Raw genomic sequence first — 26,407 nt, 5'->3', positions numbered from 1 at the left:
TGAGAATTAATTTTCACTTAATCTTCAGAAAACACTGTCTTTAAAAAGCTTGGCTGCCCCGTGTGAGGATCGAACTCACGACGTTCAGATTATGAGACTGACGCAGTGCCTGCTGCGCCAACGAGGCACTTTCAAACAATAAGCGTAAAGAAAAAATATCGATAACGACCTTCAGATTTTGACAGTGACGTTGTAAGCACCGTGCCAAAATGTATGGTCTGAAAGTCCACAACACCTGAGAAAAAAACTATGATTTCATTCGAAAGTAAGAAATATAGATATCGACCTTAAGATGTGGTATCCACCGAAACAAAAGTATGTATTGTCTGAAAGTCCAAAACATCTGAGAATTAATTGTCACTTATTCTTCAGACAACACTTTCTTTTTAAAATCTTTGCTGCCCCGTGTGAGGATCTAACTCACGACCTTCAGATTATGAGACTGACGCGCTGCCTGCTGCACCAACCAGGCACATTAAAGCGTTAAGTGTAATAAAAAATATCGATACCGACCTTCAGATTTTGACAGTGACGTTGTAAGCACCGTGCCAAAATGTATGGTCTGAAAGTCCACAACACCTGAGAAAAAAACAATGATTTCATTCTAAAGTAAAAAATATAGATATCGACCTTAAGATTTGGTATCCACTGTGACAAAAGTATGTATTGTCTGAAAGTCCAAAACCACTGAGAATTCATTTTCACTTCATCTTCAGACAACACTGTCTTTTTAAAAGCTTTGCGGCCCCGTGTGAGGATCGAACTCACGACCTTCAGATTACGAGACTGACGGGCTACCTACTGCGCTAACGAGGCACATTTAATGAACAAATCGAAAGAAAAAAATATCTATACCGACCTTCACTTTTTGACAGTGATGTTGTAAGCACCGTGCCAAAATGTGTGGTCTGGAAAACCACAACACCTGAGAAAAAAACAATGATTTCATTCTAAAGTAAAACAATTTGATATCGAGCTTAAGATGTGGTTTCCACCGTGACAAAAGTATGTATAGTCTGAAAGTCCAAAACAACTGAGAATTAATTTTCACCTTCGGACAACAGTCTTTTTATAAGTTTGCTGCCCCGTGTGAGGATCGAACTCACGAACTCCAGATTATGAGACTGACGCGCTGCCCGCTGCACCAACGAGGCACATTAAATCATTAAGTGTAAGAAAAAATATCGATACCGACCTTCAGATTTTGACAGTGACGTTGTAAGCACCGTGCCAAAATATATGGTCTGAAAGTCCACAACACCTAAGAAAAAAACAATGATTTCATTCTAAAGTAAAAAATATAGATATCGATACCGACCTTCAGATTTTGACAGTGACGTTGTAAGCACCGTGATAAAGGTATGTATCGTCTGAACGTCCAATACCACTGAGAATTAATTCTCACTTCATCTTCAGAAAACACTGTCTTTTTAAAAGCTTTGCTGCCCCGTGTGAGGATCGAACTCACGACCTTCAGATTATGAGACTGACGCGCTGCCTGCTGCGCCAACGAGGCACTTTTAAACATTGAGCGTAAAGAAAAAATATCGATAACGACCTTCAGATTTTGACAGTGACGTTGTAAGCACCGTGCCAAAATGTATGGTCTGAAAGTCCACATCACCTGAGAAAAAAACTATGATTTCATTCTAAAGTAAAAAATATAGATATCGACCTTAAGATGTGGTATCCACTGTGACAAAAGTATGTATTGTCTGGAAGTCCAAAACCATTGAGAATTAATTTTCACTTCATCTTCAGACAACACTTTCTTATTAAAAGCTTTGCTGCCCCGTGTGAGGATCGAACTCACAACCTTCAGATTATGAGACTGACGCGCTACGTACTGCGCTAACGAGGCACATTTAATCAACAAATCGAAAGAAAAAATTATCAATACCGACATTCACTTTTTGACAGTGACGTTGTAAGCACCGTGCCAAAATGTATGGTCTGAAAAACCACAACACCTGAGAAAAAAACTATGATTTCATTCTAAAGTAAAACAATTTGATATCGACCTTAAGATGTGGTTTCCACCGTGACAAAAGTATGTATTGTCTGAAAGTCCAAAACCACTGAGAATTAATTTTCACCTTCAGACAACACTGTCTTTTTATAAGCTTTGCTGCCCCGTGTGAGGATCGAACTCACGACCTTCAGATTATGAGACTGACGCGCGCCTGCAGCACCAACGAGGCACATTAAATCATTAAATGTAAGAAAAAATATCGATACCGACCTTCAGATTTTGACAGTGACGTTGTAAGCACCGTGCCAAAATGTATGGTCTGAAAGTCCACAACACCTAAGAAATAAACAATGATTTCATTCTAAAGTAAAAAATATAGATATCGATACCGACCTTCAGATTTTGACAGTGACGTTGTAAGCACCGTGACAAAAGTATGTATCGTCTGAACGTCCAATACCACTGAGAATTAATTGTCACTTATTCTTCAGAAAACACTGTTTTTTTAAAAGCTTTGCTGCGCCGTGTGAGGATCGAACTCACGACCTTCAGATTATGAGACAGACGCCCTGCCTGCTGCGCCAACGAGGCACTTTTAAACATTAAGCGTAAAGAAAAAATATCGATAACGACCTTCACTTTTTGACAGTGACGTTGTAAGCACCGTGCCAAAATGTATGGTCTGAAAGTCCACAACACCTGAGAAAAAAAACAATGATTTCATTCTAAAGTAAAAAATATAGATATCGACCTTAAGATTTGGTATCCACTGTGACAAAAGTATGTATTGTCTGAAAGTCCAAAACCACTGAGAATTCATTTTCACTTCATCTTCAGACAACACTGTCTTTTTAAAAGGTTTGCTGCCCCGTGTGAGGATCGAACTCACGACCTTCAGATTATGAGACTGACGGGCTACCTACTGCGCTAACGAGGCACATTTAATAAACAAATCGAAAGAAAAAAATATCGATACCGACCTTCACTTTTTGACAGTGATGTTGTAAGCACCGTGCCAAAATGTGTGGTCTGGAAAACCACAACACCTGAGAAAAAAACTATGATTTCATTCTAAAGTAAAACAATTTGATATCGAGCTTAAGATGTGCTTTCCACCGTGACAAAAGTATGTATTGTCTGAAAGTCCAAAACGACTGAGAATTTATTTTCACCTTCAGACAACAGTCTTTTTATAAGCTTTGCTGCCCCGTGTGAGGATCGAACTCACGACCTCCAGATTATGAGACTGACGCGCTGCCTGCTGCGCCAACGAGGCACTTCTAAATATTAAGCGTAAAGAAATAATATCGATAACGACCTTCAGATTTTGACAGTGACGTTGTAAGCACCGTGCCAAAATGTATGGTCTGAAAGTCCACATCACCTGAGAAAAAAACTATGATTTCATTCTAAAGTAAAAAATATAGATATCGACCTTAAGATGTGGTATCCACTGTGACAAAAGTATGTATTGTCTGAAAGTCCAAAACAACTGAGAATTAATTTTCACTTCATCTTCGGACAACACTGTCTTTTTAAAAGCATTGCTGCCCCGTGTGAGGATCGAACTCCCGACCTTCAGACTATGAGACTGACGCGCTACCTACTGCGCTAACGAAGCACATTTAATCGACAAATCGAAAGAAAAAAATATCGATACCGACATTCACTTTTTGACAGTGAAGTTGTAAGCACCGTGCCAAAAGGTATGGTCTGAAAAACCACAACACCTGAGAAAAAAACTATGATTTCATTCTAAAGTAAAACAATTTGATATCGACCTTAAGATGTGGTTTCCACCGTGACAAAAGTATGTATTGTCTGAAAGTCCAAAACCACTGAGAATTAATCTTCACACAACACTGTCTTTTTATAAGCTTTGCTGCCCCGTTTGAGGATCGAACTCACGACCTTCAGATTATGAGACTGACGCGCTGCCTGCTGCGCCAACGAGGACTTCTAAACATTAAGCGTAAAGAAAAAATATCGATAACGACCTTCAGATTTTGACAGTGACGTTGTAAGCACCGTGATAAAAGTAAGTATCGTCTGAACGTCCAATACCACTGAGAATTAATTCTCACTTCATCTTCAGAAAACACTGTCTTTTTAAAAGCTTTGCTGCCCCGTGTGAGGATCGAACTCACGACATTCAGATTATGAGACTGACGCGCTGCCTGCTGCGCCAACGAGGCACTTTTAAACATTGAGCGTAAAGAAAAAATATCGATAACGACCTTCAGATTTTGACAGTGACGTTGTAAGCACCGTGCCAAAATGTATGGTCTGAAAGTCCACATCACCTGAGAAAAAAACAATGATTTCATTCTAAAGTAAAAAATATAGATATCGACCTTAAGATGTGGTATCCACTGTGACAAAAGTATGTATTGTCTGGAAGTCCAAAACCATTGAGAATTAATTTTCACTTCATCTTCAGACAACACTTTCTTATTAAAAGCTTTGCTGCCCCGTGTGAGGATCGAACTCACAACCTTCAGATTATGAGACTGACGCGCTACGTACTGCGCTAACGAGGCACATTTAATCAACAAATCGAAAGAAAAAAATTATCAATACCGACATTAACTTTTTGACAGTGACGTTGTAAGCACCGTGCCAAAATGTATGGTCTGAAAAACCACAACACCTGAGAAAAAAACTATGATTTCATTCTAAAGTAAAACAATTTGATATCGACCTTAAGATGTGGTTTCCACCGTGACAAAAGTATGTATTGTCTGAAAGTCCAAAACCACTGAGAATTAATTTTCACCTTCAGACAACACTGTCTTTTTATAAGCTTTGCTGCCCCGTGTGAGGATCGAACTCACGACCTTCAGACTATGAGACTGACGCGCGCCTGCAGCACCAACGAGGCACATTAAATCATTAAGTGTAAGAAAAAATATCGATACCGACCTTCAGATTTTGACAGTGACGTTGTAAGCACCGTGCCAAAATGTATGGTCTGAAAGTCCACAACACCTAAGAAATAAACAATGATTTCATTCTAAAGTAAAAAATATAGATATCGATACCGACCTTCAGATTTTGACAGTGACGTTGTAAGCACCGTGACAAAAGTATGTATCGTCTGAATTTCCAATACCACTGAGAATTAATTGTCACTTATTCTTCAGAAAACAGTTTTTTTAAAAGCTTTGCTGCGCCGTGTGAGGATCGAACTCACGACCTTCAGATTATGAGACAGACGCGCTGCCTGCTGCGCCAACGAGGCACTTTTAAACATTAAGTGTAAAGAAAAAATATCGATAACGACCTTCACTTTTTGACAGTGACGTTGTAAGCACCGTGCCAAAATGTATGGTCTGAAAGTCCACAACACCTGAGAAAAAAACAATGATTTCATTCTAAAGTAAAAAATATAGATATCGACCTTAAGATTTGGTATCCACTGTGACAAAAGTATGTATTGTGTGAAAGTCCAAAACCACTGAGAATTCATTTTCACTTCATCTTCAGAGAACACTGTCTTTTTAAAAGGTTTGCTGCCCCGTGTGAGGATCGAACTCTCGACCTTCAGATTATGAGACTGACGGGCTACCTACTGCGCTAACGAGGCACATTTAATCAACAAATCGAAAGAAAAAAATATCGATACCGACCTTCACTTTTTGACAATGATGTTGTAAGCACCGTGCCAAAATGTGTGGTCTGGAAAACCACAACACCTGAGAAAAAAACTATGATTTCATTCTAAAGTAAAACAATTTGATATCGACCTTAAGATGTGGTTTCCACCGTGACAAAAGTATGTATTGTCTGAAAGTCCAAAACCACTGAGAATTAATCTTCACACAACACTGTCTTTTGATAAGCTTTGCTGCCCCGTTTGAGGATCGAACTCACGACCTTCAGATTATGAGACTGACGCGTTGCCTGCTGCGCCAACGAGGACTTCTAAACATTAAGCGTAAAGAAAAAATATCGATAACGACCTTCAGATTTTGACAGTGACGTTGTAAGCACCGTGCCAAAATGTATGGTCTGAAAGTCCACATCACCTGAGAAAAAAACAATAATTTCATTCTAAAGTAAAAAATATAGATATCGACCTTAAGATGTGGTATCCACCGTGACAAAAGTATGTATTGTCTGAAAGTCCAAAACCAGTGAGAATTAATTTTCACTTCATCTTCAGAAAACACTGTCTTTTTAAAAGCTTTGCTGCCCCGTGTGAGGATCGAACCCACGATCGTCAGATTACGATACTGACGCGCTACCTACTGCGCTAACTAGGCACAGTTCATCAACACATCGAAAGAAAAAATTATCGATAACGACCTTCACTTTTTGACAGTGACGTTGTAAGCACAGTGCCAAAATATATGGTCTGAAAAACCACAACACATGAGAAAAAAACAATGATTTCATTCTAAAGTAAAACAATTTGATATCGACCTTAAGATGTGGTTTCCACCGTGACAAAAGTATGTATTGTCTGAAAGTCCAAAACCACTGAGAATTAATTTTCACCATCAGACAACAGTCTTTTTATAAGCTTTGCTGCCCCTTGTGAGGATGGAACTCACGACCTTGAGATTATGAGACTGACGCACTGCCTGCTGCACCACCGAGGCAAAGTAAATCATTTAGTGTAAGAAAAAATATCGATACCGACCTTCAGATTTTGACAGTGACGTTGTAAGCACCGTGTCAAAATGTATGGTCTGAAAAACCACAACACCTGAGAAAAAAATTATGATTTCATTCTAAAGTAAAACAATTTGATATCGAACTTAAGATGTGGTTTCCACCGTGACAAAAGTATGTATTGTCTGAAAGTCCAAAAGCACTGAGAATTAATTTTCACCATCAGACAACAGTCTTTTTATAAGCTTTGCTGACCCGTGTGAGGATCGAACACACGACTTTCAGATTATGAGACTGACGCACTGCCTGCTGCACAAACGAGGCACATCAAATCATTGAGTGTAAGAAAAAATATCTATACCGACCTTCAGATTTTGACAGTGACGTTGTAAGCACCGTGCCAAAATGTATGGTCTGAAAAACCACAACACCTGAGAAAAAAACTATGATTTCATTCTAAAGTAAAACAATTTGATATCGACCTTAAGATGTGGTTTCCACCGTGACAAAAGTATGTATTGTCTGAAAGTCCAAAACAACTGAGAATTTATTTTCACCTTCAGACAACAGTCTTTTTATAAGCTTTGCTGCCCCGTGTGAGGATCGACCTCACGACCTCCAGATTATGAGACTGACGCGCTGCCTGCTGCACCAACGAGGCACATTAAATCTTTAGATGTAAGAAAAAATATCGATACCGACCTTCACTTTTTGACAGTGACGTTGTAAGCACCGTGCCAAAATGTATGGTCTGAAAGTCCACAACACCTAAGAAAAAAAACAATGATTTCATTCTAAAGTAAAAAATATAGATATCGATACCGACCTTCAGAATTTGACAGTGACGTTGTAAGCACCGTGCCAAAATGTATGGTCTAAAAGTCCACAACACCTAAGAAAAAAACAATGATTTCATTCTAAATTAAAAAATATAGATATCGATACCGACCTTCAGATTTTGACAGTGACGTTGTAAGCACCGTGACAAAAGTATGTATCGTCTGAACGTCAAATACCACTGAGAATTAATTTTCACTTCATCTTCAGAAAACACTGTCTTTAGAAAGCTTTGCTGCCCCGTGTGAGGATCGAACTCACGACCTTCAGATTATGAGACTGACGCACTGCCTGCTGCGCCAACGAGGCACTTTCGAACAATAAGCGTAAAGAAAAAATATCGATAACGACCTTCAGATTTTGACAGAGACGATGTAAGCACCGTGCCAAAATGTATGGTCTGAAAGTCCACATCACCTGAGAAAAAAACAATAATTTCATTCTAAAGTAAAAAATATAGATATCGACCTTAAGATGTGGTATCCACCGTGACAAAAGTATGTATTGTCTGAAAGTCCAAAACCAGTGAGAATTAATTTTCACTTCATCTTCAGAAAACACTGTCTTTTTAAAAGCTTTGCTGCCCCGTGTGAGGATCGAACTCACGATCATCAGATTACGATACTGACGCGCTACCTACTGCGATAACTAGGCACAGTTCATCAACACATCGAAAGAAAAAATTATCGATAACGACCTTCACTTTTTGACAGTGACGTTGTAAGCACAGTGCCAAAATATATGGTCTGAAAAACCACAACACATGAGAAAAAAACAATGATTTCATTCTAAAGTAAAACAATTTGATATCGACCTTAAGATGTGGTTTCCACCGTGACAAAAGTATGTATTGTCTGAAAGTCCAAAACCACTGAGAATTAATTTTCACCATCAGACAACAGTCTTTTTATAAGCTTTGCTGCCCCTTGTGAGGATGGAACTCACGACCTTCAGATTATGAGACTGACGCGCTGCCTGCTGCACCAACGAGGCAAAGTAAATCATTTAGTGTAAGAAAAAATATCGATACCGACCTTCAGATTTTGACAGTGACGTTGTAAGCACCGTGTCAAAATGTATGGTCTGAAAAACCACAACACCTGAGAAAAAGAATTATGATTTCATTCTAAAGTAAAACAATTTGATATCGACCTTAAGATGTGGTTTCCACCGTGACAAAAGTATGTATTGTCTGAAAGTCCAAAACATCTGAGAATTAATTTTCACTTCATCTTCAGAGAACACGTTCTTTTTAAAATCTTTGCTGCCAGGTGTGAGGATCGAACTCGCGACCTTCAGATTATGAGACTGAGGCACTACCTTCTGCGCTAACGAAGCACATTTAATCAACAAATCGAAAGAAAAAATTATCGATACCGACCTTCACTTTTTGACAGTGACGTTGTAAGCACCGTGCCAAAATGTATGGTCTGAAAAACCACAACACCTGAGAAAAAAACTATGATTTCATTCTAAAGTAAAACAATTTGATATCGACCTTAAGATGTGGTTTCCACCGTGACAAAAGTATGTATTGTCTGAAAGTCCAAAACCACTGAGAATTAATTTTCACCATCAGACAACAGTCTTTTTATAAGCTTTGCTGCCCCGTGTGAGTATCGAACTCACGACCTTCAAATTACGAGACTGACGCCCTGCCTGCTGCACCAACGAGGCACATTAAATCGGTAAGTGTAAGAAAAAATATCGATACCGACCTTCAGATTTTGACGCTGAGGTTGTAAGCACCGTGCCAAAATGTATGGTCTGAAAGTCCACAACACCTGAGAAAAAAACAATGATTTCATTCGAAAGTAAGAAATATAGATATCGACCTTAAGATGTGGTATCCACCGAAACAAAAGTATGTATTGTCTGAAAGTCCAAAACATCTGAGAATTAATTGTCACTTATTCTTCAGACAACACTTTCTTTTTAAAATCTTTGCTGCCCCGTGTGAGGATTTAACTCACGACCTTCAGATTATGAGACTGACGCGCTACCTAATGCGCTAACGAAGCACATTTAATCAACAAATCGAAAGAAAAAATTATCGATACCGACCTTCACTTTTTGACAGTGACGTTGTAAGCACCGTGCCAAAATGTATGGTCTGAAAAACCACAACACCTGAGAAAAAAACTATGATTTCATTCTAAAGTAAAACAATTTGATATCGACCTTAAGATGTGGTTTCCACCGTGACAAAAGTATGTATTGTCAGAAAGTCCAAAACTACAGAAAATTTATTTTCACCTTCAGACAACAGTCTTTTTATACGCTTTGCTGCCCCGTGTGAGGATCGAACTCACGACCTCCAGATTATGAGACTGACGCGCTGCCTACTGCGCCAACGAGGCACTTCTAAATATTAAGCGTAAAGAAATAATATCGATAACGACCTTCAGATTTTGACAGTGACGTTGTAAGCACCGTGCCAAAATGTATGGTCTGAAAGTCCACATCACCTGAGAAAAAAACTATGATTTCATTCTAAAGTAAAAAATATAGATATCGACCTTAAGATGTGGTATCCACTGTGACAAAAGTATGTATTGTCTGAAAGTCCAAAACAACTGAGAATTAATTTTCACTTCATCTTCGGACAACACTGTCTTTTTAAAAGCATTGCTGCCCCGTGTGAGGATCGAACTCCCGACCTTCAGACTATGAGACTGACGCGCTACCTACTGCGCTAACGAAGCACATTTAATCGACAAATCGAAAGAAAAAAATATCGATACCGACCTTCACTTTTTGACAGTGAAGTTGTAAGCACCGTGCCAAAAGGTATGGTCTGAAAAACCACAACACCTGAGAAAAAAACTATGATTTCATTCTAAAGTAAAACAATTTGATATCGACCTTAAGATGTGGTTTCCACCGTGACAAAAGTATGTATTGTCTGAAAGTCCAAAACCACTGAGAATTAATCTTCACACAACACTGTCTTTTTATAAGCTTTGCTGCCCCGTTTGAGGATCGAACTCACGACCTTCAGATTATGAGACTGACGCGCTGCCTGCTGCGCCAACGAGGACTTCTAAATATTAAGCGTAAAGAAAAAATATCGATAACGACCTTCAGATTTTGACAGTGACGTTGTAAGCACCGTGATAAAAGTATGTATCGTCTGAACGTCCAATACCACTGAGAATTAATTCTCACTTCATCTTCAGAAAACACTGTCTTTTTAAAAGCTTTGCTGCCCCGTGTGAGGATCGAACTCACGACATTCAGATTATGAGACTGACGCACTGCCTGCTGCGCCAACGAGGCACTTTTAAACATTGAGCGTAAAGAAAAAATATCGATAACGACCTTCAGATTTTGACAGTGACGTTGTAAGCACCGTGCCAAAATGTATGGTCTGAAAGTCCACATCACCTGAGAAAAAAACAATGATTTCATTCTAAAGTAAAAAATATAGATATCGACCTTAAGATGTCGTATCCACTGTGACAAAAGTATGTATTGTCTGGAAGTCCAAAACCATTGAGAATTAATTTTCACTTCATCTTCAGACAACACTTTCTTATTAAAAGCTTTGCTGCCCCGTGTGAGGATCGAACTCACAACCTTCAGATTATGAGACTGACGCGCTACGTACTGCGCTAACGAGGCACATTTAATCAACAAATCGAAAGAAAAAATTATCAATACCGACATTAACTTTTTGACAGTGACGTTGTAAGCACCGTGCCAAAATGTATGGTCTGAAAAACCACAACACCTGAGAAAAAAACTATGATTTCATTCTAAAGTAAAACAATTTGATATCGACCTTAAGATGTGGTTTCCACCGTGACAAAAGTATGTATTGTCTGAAAGTCCAAAACCACTGAGAATTAATTTTCACCTTCAGACAACACTGTCTTTTTATAAGCTTTGCTGCCCCGTGTGAGGATCGAACTCACGACCTTCAGACTATGAGACTGACGCGCGCCTGCAGCACCAACGAGGCACATTAAATCATTAAGTGTAAGAAAAAATATCGATACCGACCTTCAGATTTTGACAGTGACGTTGTAAGCACCGTGCCAAAATGTATGGTCTGAAAGTCCACAACACCTAAGAAATAAACAATGATTTCATTCTAAAGTAAAAAATATAGATATCGATACCGACCTTCAGATTTTGACAGTGACGTTGTAAGCACCGTGACAAAAGTATGTATCGTCTGAATTTCCAATACCACTGAGAATTAATTGTCACTTATTCTTCAGAAAACAGTTTTTTTAAAAGCTTTGCTGCGCCGTGTGAGGATCGAACTCACAACCTTCAGATTATGAGACAGACGCGCTGCCTGCTGCGCCAACGAGGCACTTTTAAACATTAAGCGTAAAGAAAAAATATCGATAACGACCTTCACTTTTTGACAGTGACGTTGTAAGCACCGTGCCAAAATGTATGGTCTGAAAGTCCACAACACCTGAGAAAAAAAACAATGATTTCATTCTAAAGTAAAAAATATAGATATCGACCTTAAGATTTGGTATCCACTGTGACAAAAGTATGTATTGTGTGAAAGTCCAAAACCACTGAGAATTCATTTTCACTTCATCTTCAGACAACACTGTCTTTTTAAAAGGTTTGCTGCCCCGTGTGAGGATCGAACTCTCGACCTTCAGATTTTGAGACTGACGGGCTACCTACTGCGCTAACGAGGCACATTTAATCAACAAATCGAAAGAAAAAAATATCGATACCGACCTTCACTTTTTGACAGTGATGTTGTAAGCACCGTGCCAAAATGTGTGGTCTGGAAAACCACAACACCTGAGAAAAAAACTATGATTTCATTCTAAAGTAAAACAATTTGATATCGACCTTAAGATGTGGTTTCCACCGTGACAAAAGTATGTATTGTCTGAAAGTCCAAAACCACTGAGAATTAATCTTCACACAACACTGTCTTTTTATAAGCTTTGCTGCCCCGTTTGAGGATCGAACTCACGACCTTCAGATTATGAGACTGACGCGCTGCCTGCTGCGCCAACGAGGACTTCTAAACATTAAGCGTAAAGAAAAAATATCGATAACGACCTTCAGATTTTGACAGTGACGTTGTAAGCACCGTGCCAAAATGTATGGTCTGAAAGTCCACATCACCTGAGAAAAAAACAATAATTTCATTCTAAAGTAAAAAATATAGATATCGACCTTAAGATGTGGTATCCACCGTGACAAAAGTATGTATTGTCTGAAAGTCCAAAACCAGTGAGAATTAATTTTCACTTCATCTTCAGAAAACACTGTCTTTTTAAAAGCTTTGCTACCCCGTGTGAGGATCGAACCCACGATCGTCAGATTACGATACTGACGCGCTACCTACTGCGCTAACTAGGCACAGTTCGTCAACACATCGAAAGAAAAAATTATCGATAACGACCTTCACTTTTTGACAGTGACGTTGTAAGCACAGTGCCAAAATATATGGTCTGAAAAACCACAACACATGAGAAAAAAACAATGATTTCATTCTAAAGTAAAACAATTTGATATCGACCTTAAGATGTGGTTTCCACCGTGACAAAAGTATGTATTGTCTGAAAGTCCAAAACCACTGAGAATTAATTTTCACCATCAGACAACAGTCTTTTTATAAGCTTTGCTGCCCCTTGTGAGGATGGAACTCACGACCTTCAGATTATGAGACTGACGCGCTGCCTGCTGCACCACAGAGGCAAAGTAAATCATTTAGTGTAAGAAAAAATATCGATACCGACCTTCAGATTTTGACAGTGACGTTGTAAGCACCGTGTCAAAATGTATGGTCTGAAAAACCACAACACCTGAGAAAAAAATTATGATTTCATTCTAAAGTAAAACAATTTGATATCGACCTTAAGATGTGGTTTCCACCGTGACAAAAGTATGTATTGTCTGAAAGTCCAAAAGCACTGAGAATTAATTTTCACCATCAGACAACAGTCTTTTTATAAGCTTTGCTGACCCGTGTGAGGATCGAACACACGACTTTCAGATTATGAGACTGACGCACTGCCTGCTGCACAAACGAGGCACATCAAATCATTGAGTGTAAGAAAAAATATCTATACCGACCTTCAGATTTTGACAGTGACGTTGTAAGCACCGTTCCAAAATGTATGGTCTGAAAAACCACAACACCTGAGAAAAAAACTATGATTTCATTCTAAAGTAAAACAATTTGATATCGACCTTAAGATGTGGTTTCCACCGTGACAAAAGTATGTATTGTCTGAAAGTCCAAAACAACTGAGAATTTATTTTCACCTTCAGACAACAGTCTTTTTATAAGCTTTGCTGCCCCGTGTGAGGATCGACCTCACGACCTCCAGATTATGAGACTGACGCGCTGCCTGCTGCACCAACGAGGCACATTAAATCTTTAGATGTAAGAAAAAATATCGATACCGACCTTCACTTTTTGACAGTGAGGTTGTAAGCACCGTGCCAAAATGTATGGTCTGAAAGTCCACAACACCTAAGAAAAAAAACAATGATTTCATTCTAAAGTAAAAAATATAGATATCGATACCGACCTTCAGATTTTGACAGTGACGTTGTAAGCACCGTGCCAAAATGTATGGTCTGAAAGTCCACAACACCTAAGATAAAAAACAATGATTTCATTCTAAAGTAAAAAATATAGATATCGATACCGACCTTCAGATTTTGACAGTGACGTTGTAAGCACCGTGCCAAAATGTATGGTCTGAAAGTCCACAACACCTAAGATAAAAACAATGATTTCATTCTAAATTAAAAAATATAGATATCGATACCGACCTTCAGATTTTGACAGTGACGTTGTAAGCACCGTGACAAAATGTATGGTCTGAAAAACCACAACACCTGAGAAAAAAACTATGATTTCATTCTAAAGTAAAACAATTTGATATCGACCTTAAGATGTGGTTTCCACCGTGACAAAAGTATGTATTGTCTGAAAGTCCAAAACCACTGAGAATTTATTTTCACCATCAGAGAACAGTCTTTTTATAAGCTTTGCTGCCCCGTGTGAGAATCGAACTCACGACCTTCAAATTACGAGACTGACGCGCTGCCTGCAGCACCAACGAGGGACATTAAATCATTAACTGTAAGAAAAAATATCGATACCGACCTTCAGATTTTGACTGTGACGTTGTAAGCACCGTGCCAAAATGTATGGTCTGAAAGTCCACAACACCTGAGAAAAAAACTATGATTTCATTCGAAAGTAAGAAATATAGATATCGACCTTAAGATTAAGTTTCCACCGTGACAAAAGTATGTATTGTCTGAAAGTCCAAAACCAGTGAGAATTAATTTTCACCTTCAGACAACACTGTCTTTCTATAAGCTTTGCTGCCCCGTGTGAGGATCGAACTCACGACCTTCAGATTAAGAGACTGACGCACTGCCTGCTGCGCCAACGAGGCACTTTTAAACATTGAGCGTAAAGAAAAAATATCGATAACGACCTTCAGATTTTGACAGTGACGTTGTAAGCACCGTGCCAAAATGTATGGTCTGAAAGTCCACATCACCTGAGAAAAAAAATATGATTTCATTCTAAAGTAAAAAATATAGATATCGACCTTAAGATGTGGTATCCACTGTGACAAAAGTATGTATTGTCTGAAAGTCCAAAACAACTGAGAATTAATTTTCACTTCATCTTCAGACAACACTGTCTTTTTAAAAGCTTTGCTGCCCCGTGTGAGGATCGAACTCACGACCTTCAGATTATGAGACTGACGAGCTACCTACTGCGCTAACGAAGCACATTTAATCAACAAATCGAAAGAAAAAAATATCAATACCGACCTTCACTTTTTGACAGTGACGTTGTAAGCACCGTGCCAAAATGTATGGTCTGAAAAACCACAACACCTGAGAAAAAAACAATGATTTCATTCTAAAGTAAAACAATTTGATATCGACCTTAAGATGTGGTTTCCACCGTGACAAAAGTATGTATTGTCTGAAAGTCCAAAACATCTGAGAATTAAATTTCACTTCATCTTCAGAGAACACTTTCTTTTTAAAATCTTTGCTGCCCCGTGTGAGGATCGAACTCGCGACCTTCAGATTATGAGACTGACGCGCTACCTACTGCGCTAACGAAGCACATTTAATCAACAAATCTAAAGAAAAAATTATCGATACCGACCTCCACTTTTTGACAGTGACGTTGTAAGCACCGTGCCAAAATGTATGGTCTGAAAAACCACAACACCTGAGAAAAAAACAATGATTTCATTCTAAAGTAAAACAATTTGATATCGACCTTAAGATGTGGTTTCCACCGTGACAAAAGTATGTATTGTCTGAAAGTCCAAAACCACTGAGAATTTATTTTCACCATCAGACAACAGTCTTTTTATAAGCTTTGCTGCCCCGTGTGAGAATCGAACTCACGACCTTCAAATTACGAGACTGACGCGCTGCCTGCTGCACCAACGAGGCACATTAAATCGTTAAGTGTAAGAAAAAATATCGATACCGACCTTCAGATTTTGACGCTGACGTTGTAAGCACCGTGCCAAAATGTATGGTCTGAAAGTCCACAACACCTGAGAAAAAAACTATGATTTCATTCGAAAGTAAGAAATATAGATATCGACCTTAAGATGTGGTATCCACCGAAACAAAAGTATGTATTGTCTGAAAGTCCAAAACATCTGAGAATTAATTGTCACTTATTCTTCAGACAACATTTTCTTTTTAAAATCTTTGCTGCCCCGTGTGAGGATCTAACTCACGACCTTCAGATTATGATACTGACGCGCTACCTACTGCGCTAACGAAGCACATTTAATCATGAAATCGAAAGAAAAAAATATCGATACCGACCTTCACTTTTTGACAGTGACGTTGTAAGCACCGTGCCAAAATGTATGGTCTGAAAAACCACAACACCTGAGAAAAAAACTATGATTTCATTCTAAAGTAAAACAATTTGATATCGACCTTAAGATGTGGTTTCCACCGTGACAAAAGTATGTATTGTCTGAAAGTCCAAAACCAGTGAGAATTAATTTTCACCTTCATAAAACACTGTTTTTTTAAAAGCTTTGCTGCCCCGTGTGAGGATCGAACTCACGACCTTCAGATTATGAGACTGACGCGCTGCCTGCTGCGCCAACGAGGCACTTTTAAACATTAAGCGTAAAGAAAAAATATCGATAAAGACTTTCACTTTTTGACAGTGACGTTGTAAGCACCGTGCCAAAATGTATGGTCTGAAAAACCACAACACCTGAGAAAAAAACAATGATTTCATTCTAAAGTAAAAAATATAGATTTCGACGTTAAGATGTGGTATCCACTGTGACAAAACTATATATTGTCTGAAAGTCCAAAAGCAGTGAGAATTAATTTTCACCTTCAGACAACACTGTCTTACTATAAGCTTTGCTGCCCCGTGTGAGGATCGAACTCACGACCTTCAGACTATGAGACTGACGCACTGCCTGCTGCGCCAACGAGGCAGTTTTAAACGTTGAGCGTAAAGAAAAAATATCGATAACGACCTTCAGATTTTGACAGTGACGTTGTAAGCACCGTGCCAAAATGTATGGTCTGAAAGTCCACATCACCTGAGAAAAAAAATATGATTTCATTCTAAAGTAAAACAATTTGATATCGACCTTAAGATGTGGTTTCCACCGTGACAAAAGTATGTATTGTCTGAAAGTCCAAAACAACTGAGAATTAATTTTCACTTAATCTTCAGAGAACACTGTCTTTTTAAAAGCTTTTCTGCCCCGTGTGAGGATCGAACTCACGACGTTCAGATTATGAGACTGACGCGCTACCTACTGCGCTAACGAAGCACATTTAATCGACAAATCGAAAGAAAAAAATATCAATACCGACCTTCACTTTTTGACAGTGACGTTGTAAGCACCGTGCCAAAATGTATGGTCTGAAAAACCACAACACCTGAGAAAAAAACAATGATTTCATTCTAAAGTAAAACAATTTGATATCGACCTTAAGATGTGGTTTCCACCGTGACAAAAGTATGTATTGTCTGAAAGTCCAAAACATCTGAGAATTAAATTTCACTTCATCTTCAGAGAACACTTTCTTTTTAAAATCTTTGCTGCCCCATGTGAGGATCGAACTCACGACCTTCAGATTATGAGACTGACGCGCTACCTACTGCGCTAACAAAGCACATTTAATCAACAAATCTAAAGAAAAAATTATCGATACCGACCTTCACTTTTTGACAGTGACGTTGTAAGCACCGTGCCAAAATGTATGGTCTGAAAAACCACAACACCTGAGAAAAAAACTATGATTTCATTCTAAAGTAAAACAATTTGATATCGACCTTAAGATGTGGTTTCCACCGTGACAAAAGTATGTATTGTCTGAAAGTCCAAAACCACTGAGAATTTATTTTCACCATCAGAGAACAGTCTTTTTATAAGCTTTGCTGCCCCGTGTGAGAATCGAACTCACGACCTTCAAATTACGAGACTGACGCGCTGCCTGCAGCACCAACGAGGGACATTAAATCATTAAGTGTAAGAAAAAATATCGATACCGACCTTCAGATTTTGACTGTGACGTTGTAAGCACCGTGCCAAAATGTATGGTCTGAAAGTCCACAACACCTGAGAAAAAAACTATGATTTCATTCGAAAGTAAGAAATATAGATATCGACCTTAAGATGTGGTATCCACCGAAACAAAAGTATGTATTGTCTGAAAGTCCAAAACATCTGAGAATTAATTGTCACTTATTCTTCAGACAACACTTTCTTTTTAAAATCTTTGCTGCCCCGTGTGAGGATCTAACTCACGACCTTCAGATTATGAGACTGACGTGCTGCATGCTGCACCAACGAGGCACATTAAAGCATTAAGTGTAAGAAAAAATATAGATACCGACCTTCAGATTTTGACAGTGACGTTGTAAGCACCGTGCCAAAATGTATGGTCTGAAAGTCCACAACACCTAAGAAAAAAACAATGATTTCATTCTAAAGTAAAAAATATAGATATGGATACCGACCTTCAGATTTTGACAGTGACGTTGTAAGCACCGTGACAAAAGTATGTATCGTCTGAACGTCCAATTCCACTGAGAATTAATTTTCACCTCATCTTCAGAAAACACTGTTTTTTTAAAAGCTTTGCTGCCCCGTGTGAGGATCGAACTCACGACCTTCAGATTATGAGACTGAGGCGCTACCTACTGTGCTAACGAGGCACATCTAATCAATAATTCGAAAGAAAAAATTATCAATACCGACCTTCACTTTTTGACAGTGACGTTGTAAGCACCGTGCCAAAAGGTATGGTCTGAAAAACCACAACACCTGAGAAAAAAACAATGATTTCATTCTAAAGTAAAACAATTTGATATCGACCTTAAGATTAAGTTTCCACCGTGACAAAAGTATGTATTGTCTGAAAGTCCAAAACCAGTGAGAATTAATTTTCACCTTCAGACAACACTGTCTTTCTATAAGCTTTGCTGCCCCGTGTGAGGATCGAACTCACGACCTTCAGATTATGAGACTGACGCACTGCCTGCTGCGCCAACGAGGCACTTTTAAACATTGAGCGTAAAGAAAAAATATCGATAACGACCTTCAGATTTTGACAGTGACGTTGTAAGCACCGTGCCAAAATGTATGGTCTGAAAGTCCACATCACCTGAGAAAAAAACAATGATTTCATTCTAAAGTAAAAAAGTATAGATATCGATTCCGACCTTCAGATTTTGACAGTGACGTTGTAAGCACCGTGACAAAATGTATGGTCTGAAAAACCACAACACCTGAGAAAAAAACAATGATTTCATTCTAAAGTAAAAAATATAGATATCGACCTTAAGATGTGGTATCCACTGTGACAAAAGTATGTATTGTCTGGAAGTCCAAAACCACTGAGAATTAATTTTCACTTCATCTTCAGACAACACTTTCTTATTAACAGCATTGCTGCCCCGTGTGAGGATCGAACTCACGACCTTCAGATTATGAGACTGAGGCGCTACCTACTGCGCTAACGAGGCACATCTAATCATCAATTCGAAAGAGAAAATTATCAATACCGACCTTCACTTTTTGACAGTGACGTTGTAAGCACCGTGCCAAAATGTATGGTCTGAAAAACCACAACACCTGAGAAAAAAACAATGATTTCATTCTAAAGTAAAACAATTTGATATCGACCTTAAGATGTGGTTTCCACCGTGACAAAAGTATGTATTGTCTGAATGTCCAAAACCACTGAGAATTAATTTTCACCTTCAGACAACACTGTCGTTTTATAAGCTTTGCTGCCCCGTGTGAGGATCGAACTCACGACCTTCAGATTATGAGACTGACGCGCTGCCTGCTGCGCCAACGAGGCACTTCTAAACATTAAGCGTAAAGAAAAAATATCGATAACGACCTTCAGATTTTGACAGTGACGTTGTAAGCACCGTGCCAAAATGTATGGTCTGAAAGTCCACATCACCTGAGAAAAAAAATATGATTTCATTCTAAAGTAAAAAATATAGATATCGACCTTAAGATGTGGTATCCACTGTGACAAAAGTATGTATTGTCTGAAAGTCCAAAACAACTGAGAATTAATTTTCACTTCATCTTCAGACAACACTGTCTTTTTAAAAGCTTTGCTGCCCTGTGTGAGGATCGAACTCACGACCTTCAGATTATGAGACTGACGCGCTACCTACTGCGCTAACGAAGCACATTTAATCAACAAATCGAAAGAAAAAAATATCAATACCGACCTTCACTTTTTGACAGTGACGTTGTAAGCACCGTGCCAAAATGTATGGTCTGAAAAACCACAACACCTGAGAAAAAAACAATGATTTCATTCTAAAGTAAAACAATTTGATATCGACCTTAAGATGTGGTTTCCACCGTGACAAAAGTATGTATTGTCTGAAAGTCCAAAACATCTGAGAATTAAATTTCACTTCATCTTCAGAGAACACTTTCTTTTTAAAATCTTTGCTGCCCCGTGTGAGGATCGAACTCGCGACCTTCAGATTATGAGACTGACGCGCTACCTACTGCGCTAACGAAGCACATTTGATCAACAAATCTAAAGAAAAAATTATCGATACCGACCTCCACTTTTTGACAGTGACGTTGTAAGCACCGTGCCAAAATGTATGGTCTGAAAAACCACAACACCTGAGAAAAAAACTATGATTTCATTCTAAAGTAAAACAATTTGATATCGACCTTAAGATGTGGTTTCCACCGTGACAAAAGTATGTATTGTCTTTAAGTCCAAAACCACTGAGAATTTATTTTCACCATCAGACAACAGTCTTTTTATAAGCTTTGCTGCCCCGTGTGAGAATCGAACTCACGACCTTCAAATTACGAGACTGACGCGCTGCCTGCTGCACCAACGAGGCACATTAAATCGTTAAGTGTAAGAAAAAATATCGATATCCCGACCTTCAGATTTTGACGCTGACGTTGTAAGCACCGTGCCAAAATGTATGGTCTGAAAGTCCACAACACCTGAGAAAAAAACTATGATTTCATTCGAAAGTAAGAAATATAGATATCGACCATAAGATGTGGTATCCACCGAAACAAAAGTATGTATTGTCTGAAAGTCCAAAACATCTGAGAATTAATTGTCACTTATTCTTCAGACAACATTTTCTTTTTAAAATCTTTGCTGCCCCGTGTGAGGATCTAACTCACGACCTTCAGATTATGATAGTGACGCGCTACCTACTGCGCTAACGAAGCACATTTAATCATGAAATCGAAAGAAAAAATTATCGATACCGACCTTCACTTTTTGACAGTGACGTTGTAAGCACCGTGCCAAAATGTATGGTCTGAAAAACCACAACACCTGAGAAAAAAACTATGATTTCATTCTAAAGTAAAACAATTTGATATCGACCTTAAGATGTGGTTTCCACCGTGACAAAAGTATGTATTGTCTGAAAGTCCAAAACCAGTGAGAATTAATTTTCACCTTCAGAAAACACTGTTTTTTTAAAAGCTTTGCTGCCCCGTGTGAGGACCGAACTCACGACCTTCAGATTATGAGACTGACGCGCTGCCTGCTGCTCCAACGAGGCACTTTTAAACATTAAGCGTAAAGAAAAAATATCGATAAAGACTTTCACTTTTTGACAGTGACGTTGTAAGCACCGTGCCAAAATGTATGGTCTGAAAAACCACAACACCTGAGAAAAAAACAATGATTTCATTCTAAAGTAAAAAATATAGATATCGACGTTAAGATGTGGTATCCACTGTGACAAAAGTATATATTGTCTGAAAGTCCAAAACCAGCGAGAATTAATTTTCACCTTCAGACAACACTGTCTTACTATAAGCTTTGCTGCCCCGTGTGAGGATCGAACTCACGACCTTCAGACTATGAGACTGACGCACTGCCTGCTGCGCCAACGAGGCACTTTTAAACATTCAGCGTAAAGAAAAAATATCGATAACGACCTTCAGATTTTGACAGTGACGTTGTAAGCATCGTGCCAAAATGTATGGTCTGAAAGTCCACATCACCTGAGAAAAAAACAATGATTTCATTCTAAAGTAAAAAATATAGATATGGATTCCGACCTTCAGATTTTGACAGTGACGTTGTAAGCACCGTGACAAAAGTATGTATCGTCTGAACGTCCAATACCACTGAGAATTAATTTTCACTTCATCTTCAGAAAACACTGTTTTTTTAAAAGCTTTGCTGCCCCGTGTGAGGATCGAACTCACGACCTTCAGATTATGAGACTGACGCCCTGCCTGCTGCGCCAACGAGGCACTTTTAAACATTAAGCGTAAAGAATAAATATCGATAACGACTTTCCCTTTTTGACAGTGACCTTGTAAGCACCGTGGCAAAATGTATGGTCTGAAAAACCACAACACCTGAGAAAAAAACAATGATTTCATTCTAAAGTAAAACAATTTGATATCGACCTTAAGATGTGGTTTCCACCGTGACAAAAGTATGTATTGTCTGAAAGTCCAAAACCACTGAGAATTAATTTTCACCTTCAGACAACACTGTCTTTTTATAAGCTTTGCTGCCCCGTGTGAGGATCGAACTCACGACCTTCAGATTATGAGACTGACGCCCTGCCTGCTGCGCCAACGAGGCACTTTTAAACATTAAGCGTAAAGAAAAAATATCGATAACGACTTTCCCTTTTTGACAGTGACCTTGTAAGCACCGTGGCAAAATGTATGGTCTGAAAAACCACAACACCTGAGAAAAAAACAATGATTTCATTCTAAAGTAAAACAATTTGATATCGACCTTAAGATGTGGTTTCCACCGTGACAAAAGTATGTATTGTCTGAAAGTCCAAAACCACTGAGAATTAATTTTCACCTTCAGACAACACTGTCTTTTTATAAGCTTTGCTGCCCCGTGTGAGGATCGAACTCACGACCTTCAGATTATGAGACTGACGCGCTGCCTGCTGCGCCAACGAGGGACTTCTAAACATCAAGCGTAAAGAAAAAATATCGATAACGACCTTCAGATTTTGACAGTGACTTTGTAAGCACCGTGCCAAAATGTATGGTCTGAAAGTCCACATCACCTGAGAAAAAAAATATGATTTCATTCTAAAGTAAAAAATATAGATATCGACCTTAAGATGTGGTATCCACTGTGACAAAAGTATGTATTGTCTGAAAGTCCAAAAAAACTGAGAATTAATTTTCACTTCATCTTCAGACAACACTGTCTTTTTAAAAGCTTTTCTGCCCCGTGGGAGGATCGAACTCACAACGTTCAGATTATGAGAGTGACGCGCTACCTACTGCGCTAACGAAGCACATTTAATCGACAAATCGAAAGAAAAAAATATCAATACCGACCTTCACTTTTTGACAGTGACGTTGTAAGCACCGTGCCAAAATGTATGGTCTGAAAAACCACAACACCTGAGAAAAAAACAATGATTTCATTCTAAAGTAAAACAATTTGATATCGACCTTAAGATGTGGTTTCCACCGTGACAAAAGTATGTATTGTCTGAAAGTCCAAAACCACTGAGAATTTATTTTCACCACCAGAGAACAGTCTTTTTATAAGCTTTGCTGCCCCGTGTGAGAATCGAACTCACGACCTTCAAATTACGAGACTGACACGCTGCCTGCTGCACCAACGAGGCACATTAAATCGTTAAGTGTAAGAAAAAATATCGATACCGACCTTCAGATTTTGACGCTGACGTTGTAAGCACCGTGCCAAAATGTATGGTCTGAAAGTCCACAACACCTGAGAAAAAAACTATGATTTCATTCGAAAGTAAGAAATATAGATATCGACCTTAAGATGTGGTATCCACCGAAACAAAAGTATGTATTGTCTGAAAGTCCAAAACATCTGAGAATTAATTGTCACTTATTCTTCAGACAACACTTTCTTTTTAAAATCTTTGCTGCCCCGTGTGAGGATCTAACTCACGACCTTCAGATTATGAGACTGACGCGCTGCATGCTGCACCAACGAGGCACATTAAAGCATTAAGTGTAAGAAAAAATATAGATACCGACCTTCAGATTTTGACAGTGACGTTGTAAGCACCGTGCCAAAATGTATGGTCTGAAAGTCCACAACACCTAAGAAAAAAACAATGATTTCATTCTAAAGTAAAAAATATAGATATGGATACCGACCTTCAGATTTTGACAGTGACGTTGTAAGCACCGTGACAAAAGTATGTATCGTCTGAACGTCCAATTCCACTGAGAATTAATTTTCACTTCATCTTCAGAAAACACTGTCTTTTTAAAAGCTTTGCTGCCCCGTGTGAGAATCGAACTCACGACCTTCAAATTACGAGACTGACGCGCTGCCTGCTGCACCAACGAGGCACATTAAATCGTTAAGTGTAAGAAAAAATATCGATACCGACCTTCAGATTTTGACGCTGACGTTGTAAGCACCGTGCCAAAATGTATGGTCTGAAAGTCCACAACACCTGAGAAAAAAACTATGATTTCATTCGAAAGTAAGAAATATAGATATCGACCTTAAGATGTGGTATCCACCGAAACAAAAGTATGTATTGTCTGAAAGTCCAAAACATCTGAGAATTAATTGTCACTTATTCTTCAGACAACACTTTCTTTTTAAAATCTTTGCTGCCCCGTGTGAGGATCTAACTCACGACCTTCAGATTATGATACTGACGCGCTACCTACTGCGCTAACGAAGCACATTTAATCATGAAATCGAAAGAAAAAATTATCGATACCGACCTTCACTTTTTGACAGTGACGTTGTAAGCACCGTGCCAAAATGTATGGTCTGAAAAACCACAACACCTGAGAAAAAAACTATGATTTCATTCTAAAGTAAAACAATTTGATATCGACCTTAAGATGTGGTTTCCACCGTGACAAAAGTATGTATTGTCTGAAAGTCCAAAACCAGTGAGAATTAATTTTCACCTTCAGAAAACACTGTTTTTTTAAAAGCTTTGCTGCCCCGTGTGAGGATCGAACTCACGACCTTCAGATTATGAGACTGACGCGCTGCCTGCTGCGCCAACGAGGCACTTTTAAACATTAAGCGTAAAGAAAAAATATCGATAAAGACTTTCACTTTTTGACAGTGACGTTGTAAGCACCGTGCCAAAATGTATGGTCTGAAAAACCACAACACCTGAGAAAAAAACAATGATTTCATTCTAAAGTAAAAAATATAGATATCGACGTTAAGATGTGGTATCCACTGTGACAAAAGTATATATTGTCTGAAAGTCCAAAACCAGTGAGAATTAATTTTCACCTTCAGACAACACTGTCTTTCTATAAGCTTTGCTGCCCCGTGTGAGGATCGAACTCACGACCTTCAGACTATGAGACTGACGCACTGCCTGCTGCGCCAACGAGGCACTTTTAAACATTCAGCGTAAAGAAAAAATATCGATAACGACCTTCAGATTTTGACAGTGACGTTGTAAGCACCGTGCCAAAATGTATGGTCTGAAAGTCCACATCACCTGAGAAAAATCAATGATTTCATTCTAAAGTAAAAAATATAGATATGGATTCCGACCTTCAGATTTTGACAGTGACGTTGTAAGCACCGTGACAAAAGTATGTATCGTCTTCATCTTCAGAAAACACTGTTTTTTTAAAAGCTTTGCTGCCCCGTGTGAGGATCGAACTCACGACCTTCAGATTATGAGACTGACGCCCTGCCTGCTGCGCCAACGAGGTACTTTTAAACATTAAGCGTAAAGAAAAAATATCGATAACGACTTTCCCTTTTTGACAGTGACCTTGTAAGCACCGTGGCAAAATGTATGGTCTGAAAAACCACAACACCTGAGAAAAAAACTATGATTTCATTCTAAAGTAAAACAATTTGATATCGACCTTAAGATGTGGTTTCCACCGTGACAAAAGTATGTATTGTCTGAAAGTCCAAAACCACTGAGAATTAATTTTCACCTTCAGACAACACTGTCTTTTTATAAGCTTTGCTGCCCCGTGTGAGGATCGAACTCACGACCTTCAGATTATGAGACTGACGCGCTGCCTGCTGCGCCAACGAGGGACTTCTAAACATCAAGCGTAAAGAAAAAATATCGATAACGACCTTCAGATTTTGACAGTGACGTTGTAAGCACCGTGCCAAAATGTATGGTCTGAAAGTCCACATCACCTGAGAAAAAAAATATGATTTCATTCTAAAGTAAAAAATATAGATATCGACCTTAAGATGTGGTATCCACTGTGACAAAAGTATGTATTGTCTGAAAGTCCAAAACAACTGAGAATTAATTTTCACTTCATCTTCAGACAACACTGTCTTTTTAAAAGCTTTTCTGCCCCGTGGGAGGATCGAACTCACGACGTTCAGATTATGAGAGTGACGCGCTACCTACTGCGCTAACGAAGCACATTTAATCGACAAATCGAAAGAAAAAAATATCAATACCGACCTTCACTTTTTGACAGTGACGTTGTAAGCACCGTGCCAAAATGTATGGTCTGAAAAACC

General features: G+C 38.7%; 19 non-coding genes across 19 annotated transcripts; all 19 read right to left on the bottom strand.

The window, feature by feature from the left end:
• Positions 1 to 743: 743 nt before the first annotated feature.
• Positions 744 to 816, bottom strand: trnat-cgu (transfer RNA threonine (anticodon CGU)). The gene has a single exon. It is a non-coding gene; the product is annotated as a tRNA-Thr (tRNA).
• Positions 817 to 1,443: 627 nt separating this feature from the next.
• On the bottom strand, positions 1,444 to 1,516 carry trnam-cau (transfer RNA methionine (anticodon CAU)). The gene has a single exon. It is a non-coding gene; the product is annotated as a tRNA-Met (tRNA).
• A 1,320-nt stretch (positions 1,517 to 2,836) lies between these two features.
• Positions 2,837 to 2,909, bottom strand: trnam-cau (transfer RNA methionine (anticodon CAU)). The gene has a single exon. It is a non-coding gene; the product is annotated as a tRNA-Met (tRNA).
• Positions 2,910 to 3,175: 266 nt separating this feature from the next.
• Positions 3,176 to 3,248, bottom strand: trnam-cau (transfer RNA methionine (anticodon CAU)). Its single transcript has one exon. It is a non-coding gene; the product is annotated as a tRNA-Met (tRNA).
• Positions 3,249 to 4,094: 846 nt separating this feature from the next.
• On the bottom strand, positions 4,095 to 4,167 carry trnam-cau (transfer RNA methionine (anticodon CAU)). The gene has a single exon. It is a non-coding gene; the product is annotated as a tRNA-Met (tRNA).
• Positions 4,168 to 9,713: 5,546 nt separating this feature from the next.
• Positions 9,714 to 9,786, bottom strand: trnam-cau (transfer RNA methionine (anticodon CAU)). The gene has a single exon. It is a non-coding gene; the product is annotated as a tRNA-Met (tRNA).
• Positions 9,787 to 12,023: 2,237 nt separating this feature from the next.
• On the bottom strand, positions 12,024 to 12,096 carry trnal-caa (transfer RNA leucine (anticodon CAA)). Its single transcript has one exon. It is a non-coding gene; the product is annotated as a tRNA-Leu (tRNA).
• A 2,666-nt stretch (positions 12,097 to 14,762) lies between these two features.
• Positions 14,763 to 14,835, bottom strand: trnak-cuu (transfer RNA lysine (anticodon CUU)). The gene has a single exon. It is a non-coding gene; the product is annotated as a tRNA-Lys (tRNA).
• Positions 14,836 to 15,792: 957 nt separating this feature from the next.
• Positions 15,793 to 15,865, bottom strand: trnat-cgu (transfer RNA threonine (anticodon CGU)). Its single transcript has one exon. It is a non-coding gene; the product is annotated as a tRNA-Thr (tRNA).
• A 612-nt stretch (positions 15,866 to 16,477) lies between these two features.
• On the bottom strand, positions 16,478 to 16,550 carry trnam-cau (transfer RNA methionine (anticodon CAU)). The gene has a single exon. It is a non-coding gene; the product is annotated as a tRNA-Met (tRNA).
• Positions 16,551 to 17,162: 612 nt separating this feature from the next.
• Positions 17,163 to 17,235, bottom strand: trnam-cau (transfer RNA methionine (anticodon CAU)). The gene has a single exon. It is a non-coding gene; the product is annotated as a tRNA-Met (tRNA).
• A 273-nt stretch (positions 17,236 to 17,508) lies between these two features.
• On the bottom strand, positions 17,509 to 17,581 carry trnam-cau (transfer RNA methionine (anticodon CAU)). Its single transcript has one exon. It is a non-coding gene; the product is annotated as a tRNA-Met (tRNA).
• Positions 17,582 to 18,553: 972 nt separating this feature from the next.
• Positions 18,554 to 18,626, bottom strand: trnam-cau (transfer RNA methionine (anticodon CAU)). The gene has a single exon. It is a non-coding gene; the product is annotated as a tRNA-Met (tRNA).
• Positions 18,627 to 19,363: 737 nt separating this feature from the next.
• Positions 19,364 to 19,436, bottom strand: trnam-cau (transfer RNA methionine (anticodon CAU)). The gene has a single exon. It is a non-coding gene; the product is annotated as a tRNA-Met (tRNA).
• Positions 19,437 to 19,704: 268 nt separating this feature from the next.
• Positions 19,705 to 19,777, bottom strand: trnam-cau (transfer RNA methionine (anticodon CAU)). Its single transcript has one exon. It is a non-coding gene; the product is annotated as a tRNA-Met (tRNA).
• Positions 19,778 to 20,734: 957 nt separating this feature from the next.
• Positions 20,735 to 20,807, bottom strand: trnat-cgu (transfer RNA threonine (anticodon CGU)). The gene has a single exon. It is a non-coding gene; the product is annotated as a tRNA-Thr (tRNA).
• Positions 20,808 to 23,488: 2,681 nt separating this feature from the next.
• On the bottom strand, positions 23,489 to 23,561 carry trnat-cgu (transfer RNA threonine (anticodon CGU)). The gene has a single exon. It is a non-coding gene; the product is annotated as a tRNA-Thr (tRNA).
• Positions 23,562 to 24,194: 633 nt separating this feature from the next.
• Positions 24,195 to 24,267, bottom strand: trnat-cgu (transfer RNA threonine (anticodon CGU)). Its single transcript has one exon. It is a non-coding gene; the product is annotated as a tRNA-Thr (tRNA).
• Positions 24,268 to 24,879: 612 nt separating this feature from the next.
• On the bottom strand, positions 24,880 to 24,952 carry trnam-cau (transfer RNA methionine (anticodon CAU)). The gene has a single exon. It is a non-coding gene; the product is annotated as a tRNA-Met (tRNA).
• Positions 24,953 to 26,407: the final 1,455 nt, after the last annotated feature.

Source organism: Salmo salar, chromosome 02 (genome assembly GCF_965601325.2).
Source record: "Salmo salar chromosome 02, fSalSal1, whole genome shotgun sequence".
Taxonomy (NCBI): domain Eukaryota; kingdom Metazoa; phylum Chordata; class Actinopteri; order Salmoniformes; family Salmonidae; genus Salmo; species Salmo salar.
Note: the sequence above shows the minus strand (reverse complement) of the source record. Positions and strands in the feature narration are given on the sequence as shown.